The 21,250-nt window shown below is 41.9% G+C and overlaps 2 pseudogenes; both read right to left on the reverse strand.

Moving 5' to 3' along the window:
• Positions 1–2,050: 2,050 nt before the first annotated feature.
• Positions 2,051–21,250, reverse strand: part of LOC103735211 — a 41,414-nt pseudogene continuing 22,214 nt past the window's right edge.
• LOC103735212 overlaps positions 16,803–21,250 on the reverse strand; it is an 11,808-nt pseudogene continuing 7,360 nt past the window's right edge.

Here is a 21,250-nt window from a genome sequence, read left to right on the forward strand (position 1 = left end):
AGCCCCCGGGGGAGCAATGCTGGCCTTTCTCTTGGCCTGGGAGGGTTTTGAGGGATGCCGCTGACTAGCAACTCCTGGACCTCTTCCTGGTGGATAGGCCACTCGTGCCCTTCCTGTGAGCCCATCCTCTTAGGCTGTCCCCTCACCACTCACTTTGAAGTGCTCTATTGCTCTCTTCCTTCATTACTTTTGACTCCCCTTCCAGGAGTGAAATAATGTCAGGCTTAGGAAACTGGTTTCCTAGGGAAGAAGGAAGACTCATAACTTACAAGCGTTCAAAAACTCCCAAGTCTCTGTGTTAAAGGCTTTCAGGAAGAAAAAAAAAAGTTGCAAAAACTCTCACAGGAATGAAACAAAGCTCTTTTCCCTCAATGACTTTAAACCCTGTCCCTCCCCTCCACACACGCAGCAGACACCTCACCAGGTGTGGAGCTATCTTGTTTTCCCACCTGTGGGAGAGAGGGAGGCACCTTGGCATCTAGCTCACAGAGGCAGGCATGATGCTCAACCTCCATCAATGCACAAACAGGCTGAACAGTAAAATAATTATTAGGGCAGAGGGGGCTAGACAGACATTTCAGAGGTTAAGAGTATGTATTGCTCTTGCAGAGCACCTGAGAATCTGAGTTCATGTCCCAGCAAACAAGTAAGAAAGGCTCACTACTACCTATAACTCCAGCTCCAGGGGCATCTGAGGGCCTCTTCTGCCCTCTATGGGCACCCACACATACTGCACATTAGTGTGGATAATCTGATGGAGTTCCTCAAAAGGCGAGCATCGCGGGTCTTTGTCCTGTGATAACCCCATCGTTCCTTCCTTTCTCTGGTCCTCCCACCCTTAGTTCCCTTGCACCAACCATTTCATACCACCTAATTATGGATGTGTTCATTATTCCCCTCTTTCCAGTCAAGTACACAATTCAATACAGCAGGAAGTGCAGTTTAGTTTGAATCCCTAATGTTATCCCGAGACTCAAAGCTTTCACTTTCCTGAGTAATGAATTGCATTACATTTTTGGCATATCCAGATGGTATCTGTAGTAGATATTATTTAGTATTTTTCTTTAGATGAGTTTTCGGCTCCTATGCCTGTATTTTACATGGAAGCTATATCCAACCTACAAAAGTAAAATGATGCCACTTGCAGAATAAAGAGGTAATATAATAGTGATACAACAGTGACTGAGGTTATTGAGTACAAGAAATTTGTTTGCACACAAGGGTCAGGCCTGTCCCATGCTGTTCTTGTTAAAATGATTAATCCAATGCAGAGACACATTAAGCCCAAATTTCCTGTTTCTACCTGACACAAAATGTAAAAGAAAAATCAGAATGGGAGCATCTTTCTGGCACTGGACTTTAAGGGAGTGGATTCTACAGTAAAACCACTTACAGTCAAACCTAGCTTTAAACAGATAATTTAAAACAAAGTGACTCAGACCTTTAATCCCAGCACTTGGGAGGGGAGGCTGAGGCTGGTACATCTCTGTGAATGTAAGACCAGCATGGTTCACATAGTGAGTTCCAGGCCAGCTGGGGCTATATAGCCTATATAGACAGCTACCTACTGTCTATACCTAGACACTAGACAGATTATATAGCCTTTATAAAACAGGAAGTAATTTAGCTTTCTAATGGCTCAGATTCCTATTCACAGCAAGGCAATAGTACCACTAAGAAACACACCTCTCCCACAGGCCTAGGTGGAGGTTAATCAAGTGACACACATAACGAACTTAGACCTGTACTTGGCATTTTGAAATTAAAATATTGTTTTATTTCTAAGAAGGGGACAAGGAAAAGGAAGACCAGGAGGAAGAAGGGGAGAAGGTGGAGGAGAGGGGAGCCCCCTAGAGAGGTGGCTTAGTGGCACTGGGTGTTCTTGCAGAGGACCCAGAAACCTGGGTCCCAGCACCCATATGGTGGCTAACAACCATTTGTAACTCCAGGTTCAGGGGATCCAGTGCCCACTTCTGACCTCCAAGGGCATTGCATGCTTATAGTAGACTTATGTACATGCATGAAAAACACTCATACCCATAAAATAAATTCAGAAAAAGGTTTTCCCACACACTTTACACTTGTATGGCTTTTCTCCAGTATAGATCCTCTTGTGTTCCCTTAGGGATGAGCTGCGACCAAAGCACTTGTTACACTCTCCACACTTGTAAGGTTTCTCCCCTGTATGAACCTTCTGGTGATGAGTGAGATTCGTGTTCTGCTTGAAGGTTTTCCCACACTCATCACATTTGAAGGGTTTCTCCCCTGTGTGGGTCCTGTAGTGGTTGTTGAGTGTGCAGCTGCTGTTGAAGGCTTTGCCATGTTCTTTACACTTATAGGGCCTCACTCCCATGTGAATTCAGTAGTGTGTGAGGAAGTATGAGATGTGCCTGAAGGATTTGCCACGTGTGTCACACATGTGAGGTTTCTCTCCTGTATGAATTCTCTCATGCTCCACAAGATGGAGGGTCTGTTTAAAAGTTTGCCCACATTCTTTACATTTAAAGTGGTTCTTACCCTGCCGTGTGAAATTCGTTTTGTGAGAATCTTAGCATTCTGTGTTTTTCTGTTAGAGTCTTGGCTTGCGGTTGACTTTTCTTGAGACGTGCTCTGTTGTGATGCAGTTGCTGATGTTTCACTTGAAAGTGTTCCCGAGGCCACAGATTCATGTTCCTCATCGCCAGGTAATATTTTTTGGATAGCCAGCGTTGGACCACATTTCTCTTTGTTCTGAGACACCCTATCATCCGTTTCTGAGGCTTTTTCTGCCCTCAAACTCTGGGAGTCACCTCCGTGATCTATTTTCTTCTTCTCCTGAGATGTTGTCTTACAACTGTTTTGCTTTGTGATTTCAATCTTCGAGTCATTCTCTGTGTGTGAGTTATTTTTGGTGCTTGTGTTACTCTCCGTCTTCAAGTTATTCTCTGTGTTCGAGTTATTTTCTGTGTTTGTGTTATTCTCTGTGTCCAAGTTATTCTGTGTTCAAGTTATTCTCTATCTTCTTCCCTGAAGGAGACTTAGAGATTTAATTTTTTAAAAATTGTTTGCATGTATGTTTATCTGTGTGGGGGAATGTGCACATGAATTCAGGTGTCCATAGAGGCCAGAAGAGGTTGTCAGATCTCCTGAAACTGGAATTATAGGCAGTTTTGAGCTACCCAAAGTGGGTGATGGGACCTGAATCCAGTCTTCTGGAAGAGCAGCAAGTGTTCTTAACTGCTGAGCCAACTCTCCAGCTCCATGGAGATTTAGAATGCAAACATCTGTTTCATGTCTGTTTTTGTTTTGAGTAAAAGCATTTATTAATAATTAGAGTATAACATATGTATCAAAACTACATAAATAGGGCTGTAGAGATGGCTCAGCCATTAAGACATTATTCCTGCAGAGAACCCAATTTCAATTCCCAGCACCCACATGGTGACTGTCTGTTACACCAGTTCCAAGGGATCTGACACCCTCTTCTGACCTCTACGAGCATTGTACGACATGGGTCTACTTACATGCAGGCAATACACTCATACACATAAAACAATAAATAAAAATTTTCAAGTACATAGATATAAAATATTAAGCTTGTTTGGACTTCACAAAGTGAACATATTCATGCCTACAGCACTAAGGCTAAGATCACAAGCAGCTAAGCATCATGCCCATCCCAGCCCTTACTCATTTTCTTTCTAGTCATTACCTTCACCTTCTTAGAACTTAGTGTGTGTGGCAGGCGTGCATGTCACAGCGTGCATGTGGAGGTCAGAGGGAAACTTGGCGGTGGTTTTCTCCTTCTGCCATGTGAGTTTCAGGGATCAAACTAAAGTTCTTAGCCTTGTCCACAAGCACCCTTACCTCCTGAGCCATCTCACTAGTCTGATTTTGGCTTCTAGCATACATTAGCTTTGCCTATCCTTGCACATCCTATGTATAGCTATGGTCTGCACCCTTTAGTGTCTGGGTTTTTTTTGCACTCAATGTTAGGTGTGTGTACACATTATTTTGAGTCATGGTTGCCAGTCATTTGCATTAGCCATGATATTTCTTTGTGTAAATATTTCAAAATATATTTAACTATTTCTTTTATACGGGTGTTCAGGTAGACCACAATTTGGGATGTTTTGTATAGAGCATGTATGAACATATATACACATTTCTCTCATGTAAATCACTAGGACTGGAGTTGTTGGGATACTCACAATCCGTATGTGTAACTCTAGTGAACACTGTCTAAGGTTTTCTCTCCTAAATATCTCTGTCAATCTGCACTCTTGCCTGCAGGTTATGGGAGTTCCATCTGCTCTTTACCTGTTATTGATTTAATGATTGTCTCCTCCCTAAATTAATATTTACAAATTTCAGCTCCCAACATGATGGTATTTGAAGGTGGGACCCTTGAGAGGTAACTTAGATCATGAGGCTGGAACCCTCATGAATTATTGTTGTTCTAATAAGAGGCCAGAAATCTCCTAGCTCTCTCTATATGCCATGTAATCACACAGTGAGAGGTCTGAAGTCTACAACCAAAGAGAAGGCCCTCCCTAGAACTAATTCAACCATGCTTACACCCTGAACCTGGACTTCCAGCTTCCAGAAATACAAAGGCAAATTTAGGCTGCTATGTCATCATCTGTCTTTGTTCTGGAATCCAAAAATGCCTGGAGACATGTTTACCAGTGCTCCTATATCTCATTTAATCTATTTTAGTGGAGCAGTGACAGAATCACTCAAAAGAATAATTGTCTTTGCTGAGTAATATAGATAGGGAACTGGATGGTAGACTGAGAGCATAATTTTCAAATTTTTGAAAAAGTACACCTCTTTCTTTCTCGCTCTCTCTCTCTCTCTCTCTCTCTCTCTCTCTGTGTGTGTGTGTGTGTGTGTGTCTTTCTGCCATTGTGTGCATGCATGTGGAAGTCAGAGAACAACTTGTAGGATTTGAATCTCTTCTTCTACCATATGTTCCTTGGAGATTGAACTCAGGTCATCAGGCTTGGAGGCAAGCAGTGCCCTTATCCACTGAGTCACCTCACCAGCCCAGAACTATTATTTTAATTAACATCACATATCACCATTTGGCATTTATTAAAATGCATATATTAGCTGATTATGGTGGTAGATGCCTATAATTTCAGCCCTCAGGAGAAGAGGCAGGAGGATCTCAATATGGGCCATATCGTGAGATTCTGTCTCATTCCCCTCACATGCATATACTCCAATTGCCTGTGTTGTTGTAATGAATATCTCTGTGTGTGTACGTGTGGTATATTCTTGAGGTTTAGAACATTATGGGTAATGATTATATGATCCAAAATGTGCTTTTGTTTTTCTAAGTCAACAGAGGGCTGTAAACTAATACTAATGTTTAAAAAGATTACAATCATGTACAACCCAGGCTGTACCAAAGAAATGCTATTAATATATTTTAAAGTATTAAGATACTAAGGATATTAAAAGGAAAGTTGGGGACAAAGGAGATGGCTCAGTGAGTAAGAGCACTTGCTCTGTAAGCATGAAGGACAGGAGTTTGAATCCCCAGGCAGGAATGACTACATGTGCTTGCAACCCCAGTACTGGGGGACAGAGACAAGTAGATCCCAAGAGCTCACTGGTCAGCCAGCTTAGCCAGAAAGGCAAGCTTCAGATCTAGTGAAAGATATTGTCTCAAAGGAAATAAGGCATAGAGGGATGGAGGAAGAAACACAATGTCTTACTCTGGCCTCCACATGTAGAGGGAGAGAGAGAGAAAGAGACAGAGAAGCACTGAGCATTTGAGGAGAAGAGAGCTAGTACAAGTAGAGTCAGGCTGCTGCTGTGACTCATAACCCTAAAAGCATGATACTGAAAAGTAAAAATGCATAATATATGCATTTAATCTATCTACAATGTAACTTGCATACCTAATTTATCTTAGGTTTCACATATCTCTCCGTGTTTTAAACTTTATAAAAAATATTTGTATGAGTGTTTTGCCTTCGTGTATGTCAGTGCACCCATGTCATGCAATGTCCACAGAGGCCAGAAGAGGGTATCAGATCCCCTGGAACTGGAGTTACACAGGGTTGTTAACCACCCTGTGGGTACTGGGAACTGAACCCAGGTCCTCTGCAAGAGCAACCAGTGCTCTTACTGCTGAGTCAGCTCTCCAGCTCTCTCTTGTGTTTTAGAATAATTACAAAGCAGGCGTGGTGGTGCCCACCTTTAATCCCAGCACTCAGGAGGCAGAGGCAGGCATATCTCTGTGAGATGGAGGCCAGCCTGGTCTATATAGTGAGTTCCAGGACAGCTGGGGCTACAGGGAGACTCTGTTTCAATACCAAAACAAAACAAAACATAACTACCATGTACTGATTTACTTAATAAATGATTAACCATGGCTGATCAGAAGATCAGAATAGAAATAACAATGGAGTCCTCAGGAAACCAGAAATACCACAGTTATCTGAGGGGACCCCTATTTGCAACTGTACTGTTCACCAAATTCCACTGTAAGAATGTTTAACTAGCTGTCAGTAAATCTGCCTTTGTGGTCAACTTTTAACTGCTTAATCATAAAAAGGATCTCCTGAAATTGTCTTGTGACTTAGGTAACTAAGTTGTAAATTATGGGAAAACTAGATTTGGGGAGGGACATGACCCAGAATTCAAGAGCACTAGCTCTTGGGGCACTGCCAGTGATAACAATAAAGAAGTGAGCTCTCTAACTCACTTCTCCGGGTGAAGGTTTTGATTTCTCACCAGAGAAGCTTCCACATGCAACAGAGGGTGATTAGCACAGATGGCCACGACTGGCCAAAATGCACTGCAGAGTGCATGTCCCTGGGTAGGACTCCTATATTAAACCTCACCCTCGCAGGGCTCATGGACCATTGAGGAAGAGGGGGTGGAAAGACTGTAGGAGCCAGAGGTGGTGCATGACCTCTGGAAACAGAGTTTTCCAGGTGGCTGGGAACTTGCTCATATGAACTTAACAGCAATGGTGACAGCATGCATAAGACCCATGCAAACTCAAGATAGAAATTCAGCATAGAACTGGAGAAATGGGTAAGAAGCCCCAATCTTAGCCAAGGAACTATTGGCAACTGGTCACTGCTGGATGAGGGGAAGTTGGTCTTTTTTAAGGGAGTGATGATAGGAAGGTTGGCCAGACTCTAGTGGATAAGCTCACACCGAGGGCCTTAACATATGTGATAGAATGCATGAAACCTGCTGGAGGTGGGGGGCTGTGGAGCATGCAGATGGAAGAGGAGGTGTAAAGATGATTAAGATGCACTGTATGAAGCACACAAATAGTCAATAAAAATATACATTGTAAAAAATTTTAAATCCTATACATTTTGAAAAAAAAAAGACTGGGAGAAGGAACTGAGGTACGAATGCATAAGCGGCAATATCTCACAGGCTAGAAGAAATTACAAGTTTTCTCAAAACAAATCATGCTACATGGCCATTTCTTCCATCCCTCAGCAAAATGGAGGACAGGCGAGGGCATCCCTCTGACTCATCTGCAGAGCCATCACTTCTGCTGACTCCCTCCTCACCTTGCTGGGGACCTTCACTGACGTCTTTCTCTTTGCCAAAAAGGTTTATCCCTTGTTCCAACCTGGTGATCAACTTTAGCTAGACAGTCAGCTGCCCTGTTCCATGGTGTGGGGGGAGGGGGTGTTACTTGCCACCCAGAAATCCCTTTTCCAGTCAAATCTTTGCATAGAAAGAAGACAAGAGACTATACACAGAACATACACCTTTTCTTGTCCCCACTTCCCCATCTCAGCAGCTCAGATGTCTGTAGACAATGAACTATGCAGTTTGAAAGAAACTGAGTCCACCTCCATGACATTGGAACATACCTGCTGGATGTATGTTAAATCAACCCATTCCTGGACCCACTGACCATGAGGATTAGCTTCACTTTGTTCGTGTGACTTAAGGGAGACCAATCAGAGTCAGGGTCAGGAATTGGCAGGTGGGGAACCTATTTCCAATACATTCTTCCTTTCCTGCTGCAAGCAATTAAAAACTTGAACTTCTGGAGTAACAGGACGTGTGCAGCACCAGTTATAGGATAAAGCCCTGAGCATCTATGTTCCAATGTTCTACTTCAGTCTTAGGGCCTAGTTCATGCATCCAAACCTTGTGTAAAGATCCTTTTCTGTCAGAATTGTGATCCCCAGGTTCTCATGGACCCAGAACAAATTGCAGAGAGGTGGTCTTCACCCAAGGAGGACAGGCTCTCATAGTTCTCCAGCATCACTTCTTTGTACAGATCCTTCTGAGCTGGTTCCAACTGCTGTCACTTCTTTTGACTGAAGGACACAGCGACCACTGGTTCCTAAAACACCAAAGCCCCACTACTATTCACATGTGCGTTTTTGTCTTTCCCTTGGCTCAGAAGAATAGGTGCAAAAAGATCAGAATTTTGTTTGTGTTCAGAATTTTACATCGTGGCAGACTACAAAGATGGCATTAGTATCTCTTTAGCCTTTGTGTGTGTGTGTGTGTGTGTGTGTGTGTGTGTGTGTGTGTGTGCGCGCGCGCGCGGGCACGTGCACTGGTTTATTTGGGGCTTTTTTGTTTTTCTTGTATGTTATTTTATGTGTATATGTTTCCTCCTCCATGAATGTGTGTGCACCACATGCAGCCCTGATGCCCTCAGAGCTGCCATGAGAAGAGGTCATATCCTCTGGAACTGGAGTTATGGGTGGTTGTTAGGCACCATGTGGGTGCTGCATACCATAGCTGGGTCATCTGTAAGAGCAGCCAGTGCTCTAGACCACTGAACCATTTCTCCAACCTCTGTTTTTGTCTATTTTTGTTTGATTTGTGTTCGTGTGTGTGTGTGTGTGTGTGTGTGTGTGTGTGTGTGTGGTATAAGTTGTATATGCAGGTGCCTGTGGAGGCCAGAAGAAAAAGAGGGTCTCAATGAGATCAGATTGACTTGTGGGAGATTGTCTTAACTGAGTTAATTAAGGTGGGAAGACCCACCATGAACATGGGCAGCATCATTCTAGGAGCTGGGCCCTGGACTGTATAAGAGTAGTGAAAGCTAGCTGAATGTTATGAAAGTAGGCAGCGTGGGTGCCTTCCTGTCTCCCTACTCTTGCTTGTGGATGTGATCATTTATGTTCCTGCCTTGACTTGCCCACAATAACAGACTGTACCTTGACATTATGAGCTAAATAGACCCTTCCTCCCCTCAACAGCTTTTTGTCAGGGAGTTTATCACAGTAACAGAAACTGGGACAGTGTGACCATGCAGTGCCTTTCCATTCTGAATCTTGTTTGGTTAATGGCCTTGGGTTGGCGAGTGTATTACTGGTAACTGTGCCGTAAGCAAAAGTTTAAAACTTGCTTGATAATCAGGGGCTAGAGAGATGGTTTAGTAGTTTAAGAGTACCTACTACTTTTCCATGGGACTCAAGTTCAATTCCCAGTACTTAATTGGCTCATGACTTTCTCTAACCCCAGCTCCAGGGATAGATGATGCCCTCTTCTGGCCTATTTAGGTACTGCATACACATGTACACACACAGTGCAGTGCTCACATGCCCTACTGCTCCCCCCATATACACAATTAAAAAATAATCATCTTTTTAAAATGCTTGATAATCAACTCTGTTCTTGCTGTACCCCTGTTGGTTTTAGGTGATTAGACTTCTGGAGTATGAAAGAGTTGCAGTTAATTCCCTCAGGCTCCCAGAGAAGCTAGCTTAGATGAACTGACAACCAGATTGTCCCAGACATAGAAGGACGCCATCTAAATAGTCCCTTGATGTGCGTGCCTGAAATTTTAAGGATGTTTGTTACATAGCACAGCTGTGGCAACAGTGAACTGCATCAAACACATCACAAATACATTAAAAATGTGAATGACTGATTGACTGAATGAATGACTGAATTCTATCGAAGGTTGGAAACAGCAACATTTGGAAGGTCTTGCACACCAGGTGTTTGGCCATTTAGGAATCTCCCAGTTTACCTCTCTGTGTAGTAGACACCAGTGATGGTTAGGAACATAGATCCACTCACCAGACTTCCTGGAGTTTAACCCTGGCTTGGCCACTTACTACCTGTGTGGCCTTGGACAACTGGTTTAAGCTCTCTCTGGTCATGGTTTTGTAGGAACACTATCCTATCTTTTGGAGTTATTATGGAGATGACCTGGTTAAATATAGGTGAAGAAATGAGAAGTTGCAGCAGCCTCTTCTGTAAAGGAAACGGCAAGCTCCTTTTCAATGAATCTCTAACCCCTATCAGACTTCTAGGTATCTGGGGTACCTACTATCCTCACTTCCCCCAGGTTCCAGACTGGGTTTGGAACCCTCACTTCCCACAATGAACCCTAACTTCCCTCAGGCTGCCAGAATCCAGGACATCAGGGGACGATGGGTATAATCATTAGGCCTCAAAAAGTTTGCTTCTTCCATTGCACCCTAGGAGTCCCACATACCTTCCTCAAAACCCCTACTACACACACATCTTGGAATCAGGGACAGCCTGGTGGTGGAGTCCTGCTCTGAAATCTCCCCCTTCCTCTGATACCTATAAGAAGGAACCACCCTGCTCCAACTCTGCCTCCTGGGCTTGAATTCTCCTCAGAACCCCAACCATGCTGCTGTCTGTCTGTCAGTGGTGTTAATAACCCAAAAAGACAATCTGCCTTAGTTTCCCCCTTGAAACTGCACCACACCCAACTTTTCAGGGTCCACCAATCATCTCACTTGTTGAGAATGTTCCCCATAGGCTCCAAGTATTTGAATGCTTGGTCCCAGTTGGTGGCACTCTTTGAGGAAGGTAATGGAATCCTCTTTGGTCTATAACTTGCTGTGGTCATAGTGTTTTATCACAGCACCAGAAAAGTAACAAAAACAGCATGTCAGTCAACAGCAGACAGGGTTCCCATCCTCACAGATGAAGAAGAGCAGACAGGAATGAACAAGTAAATTCATGGTATATTTCCGTGTAGTTATAACTGCTCTAAGAAAAAATGAAGCAAGAACTGAAGAGACAGCGCAGCAGTTAAGCGAGCTTGCTGCTCTTTCAGAGGCTCTGTCATCTGCATTCTCACCATATAACACAACTTTCTGTGAATTTTTCATTTTACATCTTGGATAGGGATGGGGGAATGGAGGAACTTATAAAGAAATGAACACCTAACACCGGGCACCCAGCTCTGCTCAGCTTGGCCTGCCATTCCAGATTGCTTCCGCACCTGCCCACAGTCTCTGTTAACTTTTGGCCACACATTTTGGGCTTGCAGTCTCACCCCAGGTTGGTAAATGCTCCCTCTCGCATCCACACGGGTGACATGCCTGGGCCATCTTTCTCTCCAAGATGGCCACTGTGCCCGGCCTAGCCATTTGAGGCTTCCATCCCAAAATGGCACCCAGAAGCCCCTCCCTCCTTGGCTAACTCTTCAGTCAATTCTCCACAGCAGGCCCCTCCCCTTGAAGGAACCAGGTCCCTGGGACACAGACCTCAAGTTTGCCTCTGAGCACCCATATCAGGTGGCTCACAAGCGCCTTGTAATGGCCATCTCCAGGAATGCACATATCCACACACAGACACATAATTAAAAAGAAAATAAATCTTTATAAAGAGAAAAATGAAGCAAACTGAAGGAAGAGAATGATGAAATTGGTTTCATCAGATCAGAGACAGGAATTAAGAATGAGGGGCGATATCTCTACAGAAAAACAGCCCTTACCACAGGAGGGGCCTCTTGAAGATGCTAATATAGTGGCAGGAAGCCACTTGGGAGAAATCTCGTTAAGAGGATTGAAATCTCTAGTCTGGATGAAGACCTGACTTTTCAGTATTGCTGGGTCAGTCAGTTGGTAATAGGGTCACCCCTAGGAAGGCTGGGTTCACTTAAAGTCGCAATAAATAAAGAGGCAAAATACCTCATGTGTAAATGAGGTGGTGAACGTTTCCAATTTACAATCCAGCTCTTTAGTGCAGTGCTCACAAACCCAGTCGCAGACATGAGCTCTCCAAAATCCTCTTCTTCTTGTTGTTTGGCAGGGTCTCCTTAGCTGCAGCCAGCCTATGTAGACTGGGTAGTGTCTGCTTGTCTCTGCCTCATGAGTGTCAGGATTAATGGTGTGTGCCACCACATTTGGTATCTTTTACATCTCTCCCTTTTCTATCCATCCTTTCCTTAACACTCTGGGATTCCCCGACACCTCATATTTCTTTACCTTCCATCTAAAGCTCCATTCCCCTCCCCAACATGTTGTTTCTTGTCTTCCATGTGTCTGATGTCCAGGCCAGGTCTAAATAGGTATGGTTATAAGGACTTTTATTTCCTTCTCTCCTCCATTCTCCTTCTCAAGGCAGTTGCTGAGATTTATGTCTTGCCCGCCCTGTGGATTTTTCCTTAAATTCTACTAAAACTGTCTTAATGCTTCTGTTTGAGTCCATTCTTAAATTCTTTTATGAATGAGACTAAGAACCCTAAAAGTGGCCCTGATTGTCCCCCTGTATTGGTGCACCACGTGCAAGGCAGAACCTGACTTGGGCAGGATGCATGAGAATATCCCCACCTTTTCCAAACGAAGCTAGACTTTGGTCAAAGTGAGAAACACCTTACCTTACACCATGTAGGTAAAGGTGTGGCTGACACACTTTCGTTTTCTTCTGAGGGCCGGTTTGGTGTCTGGTTTGGATTCTCTGAAAGCTGGTTTGGTGTCTGACTGTGATTCTTGGAGGCCAGTTTGGTATCTGATTGGAATTCTTTGAGAGCTGGTTTGGTATCTGATTGCAACTGTTGGAGTGGTTTCATGTCTGATTACGGTTCCTCGAAGATGGACCTGGTAGAGGAACAGGGAGTTCACAAAGTCATTCTGGCTTTTAAGAGCAGGAAAGCCCATTTGTAATAAAATTTAAATGAGGAAAGAATTGACAAGGAATAATGTACATGTATGAGTATGTACTGTGCCCCAGGCATGCATTATTGTTTGTCCAGTTGACCTATCTAATGGAGACAGTGGGGTACTGAAGTCCCAAACTATTACTTATTTGGAGTTAATCTGTGTCTTAAAGTCCTGTAGTGTTGTTTTTATGAATTTGGGTGCACCCGGATTTGGTGCATATGTGTTAAGGATTGTAATATCTTCATGGTTAATTGTTCCTTTGCTCAGAATGAAGTGACCCTCCTTATCTCTTCTGATTAGTTTTACTTTGAAGTCCATTTTGTCAGATATTAGAACTGCAACCCCTGCTAGTTTCTTAGTGCCATTTGCTTGAAATATTCTTTTCCATCCTTTTACCTTAAGGTAGTGCCTGCCTTTGAAGGTGAGATGGGTCTCTTGCAGACAGCAAAGAGATGGATTTTGTTTCTTAATCCATTTGCTTAGCCTGTGTCTTTTGACTGGAGAGTTCAGTCTATTGCTAGTTAAGGTTATTATTGAAAGGTGTGTATTGGGTGCCATTTTTTTGATTGTTGTGTTCTCTCTGTAATTTTGTGTTTCCTAGATTAAATCTCTCTGTGCTCTCTGTATTGCTTCAAGTACTCTTTGAAGGGCTGGTTTTGTGGACATGTATACTTGTTGGTGTCACGGAAGATTTTTCTTTCCCCCACAAGAATAATAGACATCTTTGCTGGGTATAGTAGTCTTAGCTGGCATCTATTGTCATGTAGAACAGGAAATACCTTGGTCCAGGCTCTTCTGGCTTTCGTAGCTTGCATAGATAAACCAGACATCAATTGCTCAGGAAACAAGGGCATGGATTAACAAAAGGGAACTCATTAAACAAAAAAGCTTCTGTACATCACAGGAGGCAACCAGGGAAATGATCAGAAAGCCCACAAAGTAGGAGAAAAATCTTTACCAGCGACACATCTGACAGAGGTTTAATATCCAGAATATATAACGAACTAAAAAATCAGAGAATCAAGACAAGAAGCAACCCAATTAAAAGATGGGCTAAAGAGTTGAACAGAGAGTTCTCAAAAGAAGAAGTAAAGATGGATATGAAACATCTTAAAAGATGTTCAACATCACTAATAATTAGGGAAATGAAAATTAAAACCACTTTAAGATTTCATCTTACCCCATTCAGACTGGTTAAGATCAAGAGAACAAATGATACCAAATTTTGGAGAGGATTTTTGGGGGAAGGGTCACATTCATCCACTGCTGGTGGGGCTGCAAACTTGTTCAACCCCTATGGAAAGCAGTGCGGAGAACTCTTAAAAAACTACAAATGAACCTCCCATTTGACCCAGTTATACCACTCCTTGGCATATATCCAAAGAACTCATCTTATTGCAGAGACACTTTTACACCCATGTTTCTTACGGCTCTTTTCACAGTAGCTAAGAGATGGAAGACACCTAAGTGTCCCTCAATTGACAAGTGGATAATGAAAATGTGGTTCATTTATATGATGGAGTTTTGTTCAGCAATAAAAAAAGATTAAATCATGAAATTTCCAGGTAAATGGATGGAACTGGAAACTGTTATACTAAGTGAAGTAACACAGACTCAGAAAAAAAAATTGACATATGTTCTACCTCATATGTGGATCCTAGAACTAAACCCTGATAAGTGAGTATGTATCCAGACATAACTACAGGAATCAGGATAATGGAAAGGAAACAGGGAGGTAAAGGGAAAAAAAACAGCCTGAAAGAGAAGAACAATAGGAAATAGGCCTTAATAAGGGAGATTGGTCAAAAATTGGGTTAGTTTAAGGGAGGCGGGAGGGAATGGTATACAAGGAACCTAGGGGATAAGGGGAAAGGAGGGGCTCAAGAGAGGTAGGACCATAGGAGAAGGGTATTATTAAGGGAGAAAAGGAGGAAAGTGGGGGCACCTTAAATGGGAAAATTATGGTGGAGGGGTGAGACAATGCGAGAGATAAATCATGCCTAACTAGTTTTGAAAACCAGAGAGAACCATATTACTCCAACAACCTACTAACAAATTATACATAACAGATCAAGAAATATATGTCTAGGCAATGTTTATCTGAGAACAATTTGTCTTTGCCTAAGATTCATCTACATGACGCACAGTAATTAAAAGTATCCGACTGGTGGAACTAACCTTGGATATTTACCGGACATACTTTGAGGCACATACTAATTTGGTCAGAGGGACACAAAGAACAGTTTTTGCACCTTGACCCTCCTAGGTCGACTAGTTCCAGGGGACTATGAACATATCTCAAAATGTCCTGTAATTGTGGTGGGTCACCGGTCCTCTTGATCAAGGAGGCCGTGGAGACCCCACCAGATGGACCTGAACCAGTGTCCAGTCTACAAAGAGGAGTGTCAACACAGAGTGTCCTCTTGATCAAGGAGGCTGTGGAGACTCCACCAGATAGACTTGAACCAGTGTCCAGTCTACAAAACGAGGGTCAACACAGAGGAATCACTTCCTCCATGCTTCCAAGACAAGAGAACCATGGTCAGCAGGACCTTTGAGTTATCTTCACATAGGCAGAACTGGTAAAATAAAGGAGCCATTGGCTCCTCCCAAGCCCATGTGACACCTGAGGAACAGATCCTCAAATGGCCTTGAGATTAAAAATGAATTGGTTTATCTGGGCCAACTTTATGACCTTAAACATCCAAAAGGAAAGTATAACCAAAGGTTAAATGGGTCAATATAATTTCTTAAGCGTCCATATGCATAGCTAAAGGCTATATAGCAAGCAACAGTGCCAGATAGGAGACACCTTCTTTTGCGCTGTTGGCCAGGGTGACCAAAGGGACTCCCAAATAGTAACTCAGCATAGAGCTGGGAAAATGAACAGCAGACCCTAATCTTATCTAAAGGAGTATTGACAACTGATTGCTTCTAGAAGAGGAACAGCTGACCCTCCTAAAACAAAGACATCTAGATAGGCTGCCTAGATTCACCAGAAGGGCAAGTAGTGGGTATTGGCTGGGGTGCCGACAACACAGCAGACAGTAGCAGGGATTTCAGAGCATAAGGGCTCTAGTTAGGGGAGGGAGGCTATGGGAGGGTGCCATCTGGGAAGTGGGTACATAGTCAAATAAGATGGATTGGGATGTTGTGTGTGATATACATACACACACAAAATCAACAAATTTTTTAAAATGTATTATTTTGAGAAGGAAGCATGGAAATTTATGTCATGCTAATTAGTAGAGGTGATAAACATTACCACTGAAATCTGCCCGATGACTTCACAGACATACACAGCCACCAAGGATCCAAGTCCAACTGATTATGACTAGTAATAACCAGATGCATACAGTTTAGAGATGCATGTGTAAATGTCTCAGGGTTAATAGCAAAAACAATGAGTCTTTCTGCAAGGAACAATATATTCTAAAATGAAATGGGAATCTTTTTTAAAGGGTAAAAAACTCATTGAATTTTATATCTTACAAGGCACATACTGAGGTCAATATTGTATAACTGTATTAACTCAACTGCGAACCTAGAAACTTGCACCCACTTGTGAAAGAGATGTACTCTTGCTCTGGAGTGTGTTACTGAATATGTTAAATCTGGAGAGAAATGCTTCTTCTAATCATGTAGTTATTAAAAATTTAAAAATTGATTAAAAAATAATAATTAGTAGATGTGAAAAACATTACCAATGCAATCTACCTGATGAGTTTATATCCATGCTCAGATGCAAAGGAGCTCAGAAAGTAACAGACTGTCACTAGTAATGATCAGATATATGGAGATTAGACACACATGTGCAAACATCTTAACGTCAATTGCATTGAAAATGAATTTTTCTGTATGAAACTGTGTATTTTAATAATGAAATGGAGCTCTTTTTTAAAGGTTAAAACCTCGTTTAATTTTGTCTTATAGGGTTTAAACTGTGTACAATATTGCATAAGTGTAATAAGTCAACTGTAAACCTAAAAAAATTTACAGCCAATTTTGAAAAAGATACATCTTAGCTCAGAAAATTTTTATTGACTATGTCATTGCTGTTGTAATGAAATGCTTCTTCTAAGTATGTGGTTATTAAATAAATAATTAACTGGGAAAATGTTTCATTTTTAAAAATTATTTATTTAATAACCACATGGTTAGAAGAAGCCTTCCATCAGAGCATTAATGGAATTAACATATTCAATAACATTTTCCAGAGCAAAGATGACTCTCAGTATTGGCTGTAAATTTTTAGCTTGAATTAATACTGTTATACAATACTCAACTCAGTATGAACCCTATAAGACATAAAACTGAATGAGCTTTGAACTTCTAAAAGAGATCTCCATTTCATCTTAAAATATTGTTTCATACAGAAAAACTCATTTTTAATGCTATTAACACTTAGAGGTTTTCACCTACATCTCTAAGCTCTGTGAATCTGATCATTACTAGTCATAGTTACTTTCTGAGATCCACCTGAGCATGGACATAAAATCATTAGGTAGATTTCAATGGTGATGTGTTCCACCTCTCCTAATTAACATGGAGTAAATTTTTGTTTCTTCCACAAATAAAACTCATTTTATTTGTTGATTTTTTGCATGTGTTTCATACAGAATATCCCAAACAATTTTATTCACCTATATACCCACATCCCAAATTGCACCCTCCCAGAGTCTCCCCCTCCCTGACTGGAGCCCGTATACTCTGTAATCCCTGTTATGGTCCACTGTGTTTTTGGCAGCCCCACCCAGTCTCCAGTGTTTGTCCATCTGCTGAATCTAGTCAGCCTACCTAGAGTTCCTTGTTTTAGGAAGATCAGCTCTTCCTCATCTAGCAGCAATCAGTTGCTAATATTCCTTTAGGTAAGATTGGGGTCTGCTGTTCATTTTCCCAGTTCTATGCTGGTTACTCTCTGGGATTCTCTTGGGCCACCCTCGACAACAACTGAAAGGAAGGTATTTCCTGTTTTGCATTACTTCTCGTTATGTAGCTTTCAGCTATACACATGGACTCTAAAAGACATATACTGATCCCATTAATCAGATCTTTCATCATTGTGTTTTGGAGTTTCTCTATATGTGACAGGAGCTGATCCTTCTTCTTGCTGTGTTCCTCCTTGAGAACTTGAAATCAATCTGTCCACTTGCTTGCCTGGATATCAATAAGCTGAAGCATATTTTCGAAATATTGTGGATATGGAAGATGGCCTTCTTTAAACTCATGAACGTCTTTTAAGGTGCCTATGTTGGACTTGATTTGCGTATTGGACTTCTGGATTTCTAAGAATTGATATTTTAATGCTGAATTCTTAGAAGTTAATTCTTTTAAACTCCTTCATAAGCATCTCCTTGACTTTTTCCATTTCATCAACTAGTGTCTTCTTTTCTTCCTCTTGCCACCTATGAAATAAGTTCAGAAAATCTTCTTCTTTTATTTTCTGCACTTCATATTCCTTAGAGAATTGGACTGCATGGGTATGCTGGGAAGACTCCAACTGAGACCTAGTCATCTGTAGCTGTTCCTTCAACACGTGACCTCCTTCCGGAATTTGTCAGTCTGGGCCTTTGTATTATACTCGAGGTGAGAATCTGCAAGGTGGCAGCATTGAATGTGGCTTTGTAGAAAAGCTTGGTTCATAAAGGCCTTGTCACAAAAATGGCACTGGTAATAGCTGGCTTTGGCTTCGATCGTCAGCTGTTGTGTAGACAGCATCTTCTTTGTGCGTTTGCACTCCTCCTTGAGTAGTTTGATCTAGCCAGCCTGCTTGCTGAGGAGTTGCTTGCTCTGCTCTTAATTGCTCAGATGCAGCCTCTCCTCTACCAGGTTCAGCTGCGATGTGAGGAATTTCTGCAAATGCATCAGCTACTCTATGGTGAGCTGGGTCAGGTGGCTAAGTTTCAACAGCATCAGGTACTCTATGGTGAGCTGGGTCAGACAGAAAAGTTTCAACAGCATCGGGTCCACCCCCAACTAGCAGTGCGGGCCCTTCTCGTCCTCCAGCTTGCAGAAGGTGATGTTCATGCTTTCCTGAAGGGCCAGAATGTCCACGGTGCCCGCCAACTTGTCCACGTCGATGGTACTCAGCTGCCTCCAGCCCACGCTTTGCAGCCGCAGCCAAAACTGGAAGAAGGGCAGGGGGCCCGAGGCCCCACTGGGGGGAACAAAGGCCATGGGGGCTGTGCCTGCTGCAGAGACACCTGTATATACATGTATATACATATGTATATGTATATACATATACATATGTATATATACATATGTATAGTATAAACATCATAGCGAACCCATCCTAAGCCCAATAAATCAGGTTAACAGTTTCCAGAGCTAAGAGGTGCTTTTGTGCTATGTTTGGGTGGCATTACATAGAAAATATTAAGTGTACTGCTTACTGTGGAATAGTTTGAGATATGAATTTTTTTCTTTAAAATATATTGGAACATAGGAATATTTAATATGAGCAGGAAATATGTATTACTATACTTTAAATTTGGGCTAACAGCAAGGAGTAGGGTTAGCTCAGTGTTTCATTACAATGTCTTTCAAAAGTATATTTTACATTAATTTTTGTGTGTGTGAATGAGTATTTTTGCTAAATATATGTGAGTGTACTACATGGGTTAAATAAGCCTCTGATCCCAGGGGACTAGAGTTACTGTTGTTAGCCACCATGTGAGTGTTGGGTGCTCTTAACTGTGAAGCCATCTCTCCAGCCCCTATTTTACCTTTTCATGTGAAAATTAGGGAAAGGCAAGACTGATTTTTCCCAGTCATTATTTTTATTTTTATCCTATGTGTATGAGTGTATTGCCTGCATGTGTGTAAGTGCACCCATATCCTCAAAGGTCAGAAGAGGTTATTAGATCCCCTGGAACTGGAGATAAGGATGGTTGTTTGCTGCCATGTGGGTGCTGGGAACTTAAACCAGGTCCTCTGCAAGAGCAACCAGTACTCTTAACCACAGAGCGAACTTTTCAGCCCTTCATTTTTTTTTAACTTCATAAAATAGTTAAGACACATGTGGAAAGTACAAAGAAACAGAACGGGGAAAAATCATATATAGTACAAGCTAAAATTGGTATAATGGTTGCACATTCTTTTTAAGTTGAAATTATATGGCGGTCATTTTCCCACTGCAAGTTTCTTGAAGCCCTCTTTTTCATTAGCAGGTTCATCTTGCTTAGTCAAAAGGTGATTTAGGTAGCTGTGTCTTATTGAATGTTTACTATGTACCCAAGTTACTATGTACCAAGGACAGGCTGACATCTCACATTTAAAAGAACGATAACACTGAGGTGGTATGAAAAGCCAAGGGGAAATCTATTGTTTAATAAGCCTATTGAAAAATACATGTACAACATATATATGAGTGCATGTGTATAACTGAAGGTAACGTAACAAAAATCACAATGCCAGGCAAGGGAAACCCCCATTCAAGTTCAAGTTGTTGGTTAGGCTAGTCCAAAATATTCCACAAATAATATAAGCTATTGTTACAGCCCTTGATTGCCCCTCAGAACTTGAAGGTAAAACCCTATTAATGAAGACAGGACATAATTTGAAACAGAACTTGGAATAACTGAGCTGGAACTGACCTATAAGCCTCTCTCTTTATTGTATGAGAAGGTACTATGCAAACTGTCAAGGGAGAAAAACAGTCAGTAGTCCTATCCAGCTGTAGAGCCTACAAACCACAACAATGACCAATCCAGTGATTGATCTCTATTGCTACAATAGTGACACTTTTATCTTGGAGGTAATCAACAGCTGACTAATTAGACATAATCCAGCTCAAAAGGATTGGATGCATGCATAACACTGTAAGCATAGCCACATACACCTGGTTAGAAAGGTCATAGACTCTAAAGAAATACCTACTACCATCAGATTTCTAGATCAATGGAATTTTTTTGCTATATTCCAAATACATATTCTTGTATACACAGAAGGGGGTACAGCCTACCACTCATGAAAGAAGCTTTTTTTGCAACAGTTGGAGACTATTACACAGTTCCACCACTAGTCAAAAGCAGAGAATAAGTGACTGTAAGGTGCCCAGCTCTAAGTGACATGTTCTACAATAGGAACTCTACAGGCAAAGCTCATGGAACATTGGTAAAGAGGGGACGGAAAGATTCTAAGAGCCATATAGACAAGACACCTGCTGCAAGTTAACTCATGTCTAGACATGATAGAGAAGCTATACTAATGAAATCGCCTCAGTATCTACATAACAAGCCCAGTTGACATGCCAATGTGGATGAAAAATGTACAGGGTCCTACCTCAAGGACTAGCTCCCTAAGCGCTTATTTAATCCCAAGTGGAAAGCACTGAACACGTGTACACATGTGCACCCCTAAATGAACTCAGTGCAATATAT

Source organism: Nannospalax galili, unplaced genomic scaffold (assembly GCF_000622305.1).
Source record: "Nannospalax galili isolate Female #2095 unplaced genomic scaffold, S.galili_v1.0 scaffold3317, whole genome shotgun sequence".
NCBI lineage: Eukaryota > Metazoa > Chordata > Mammalia > Rodentia > Spalacidae > Nannospalax > Nannospalax galili.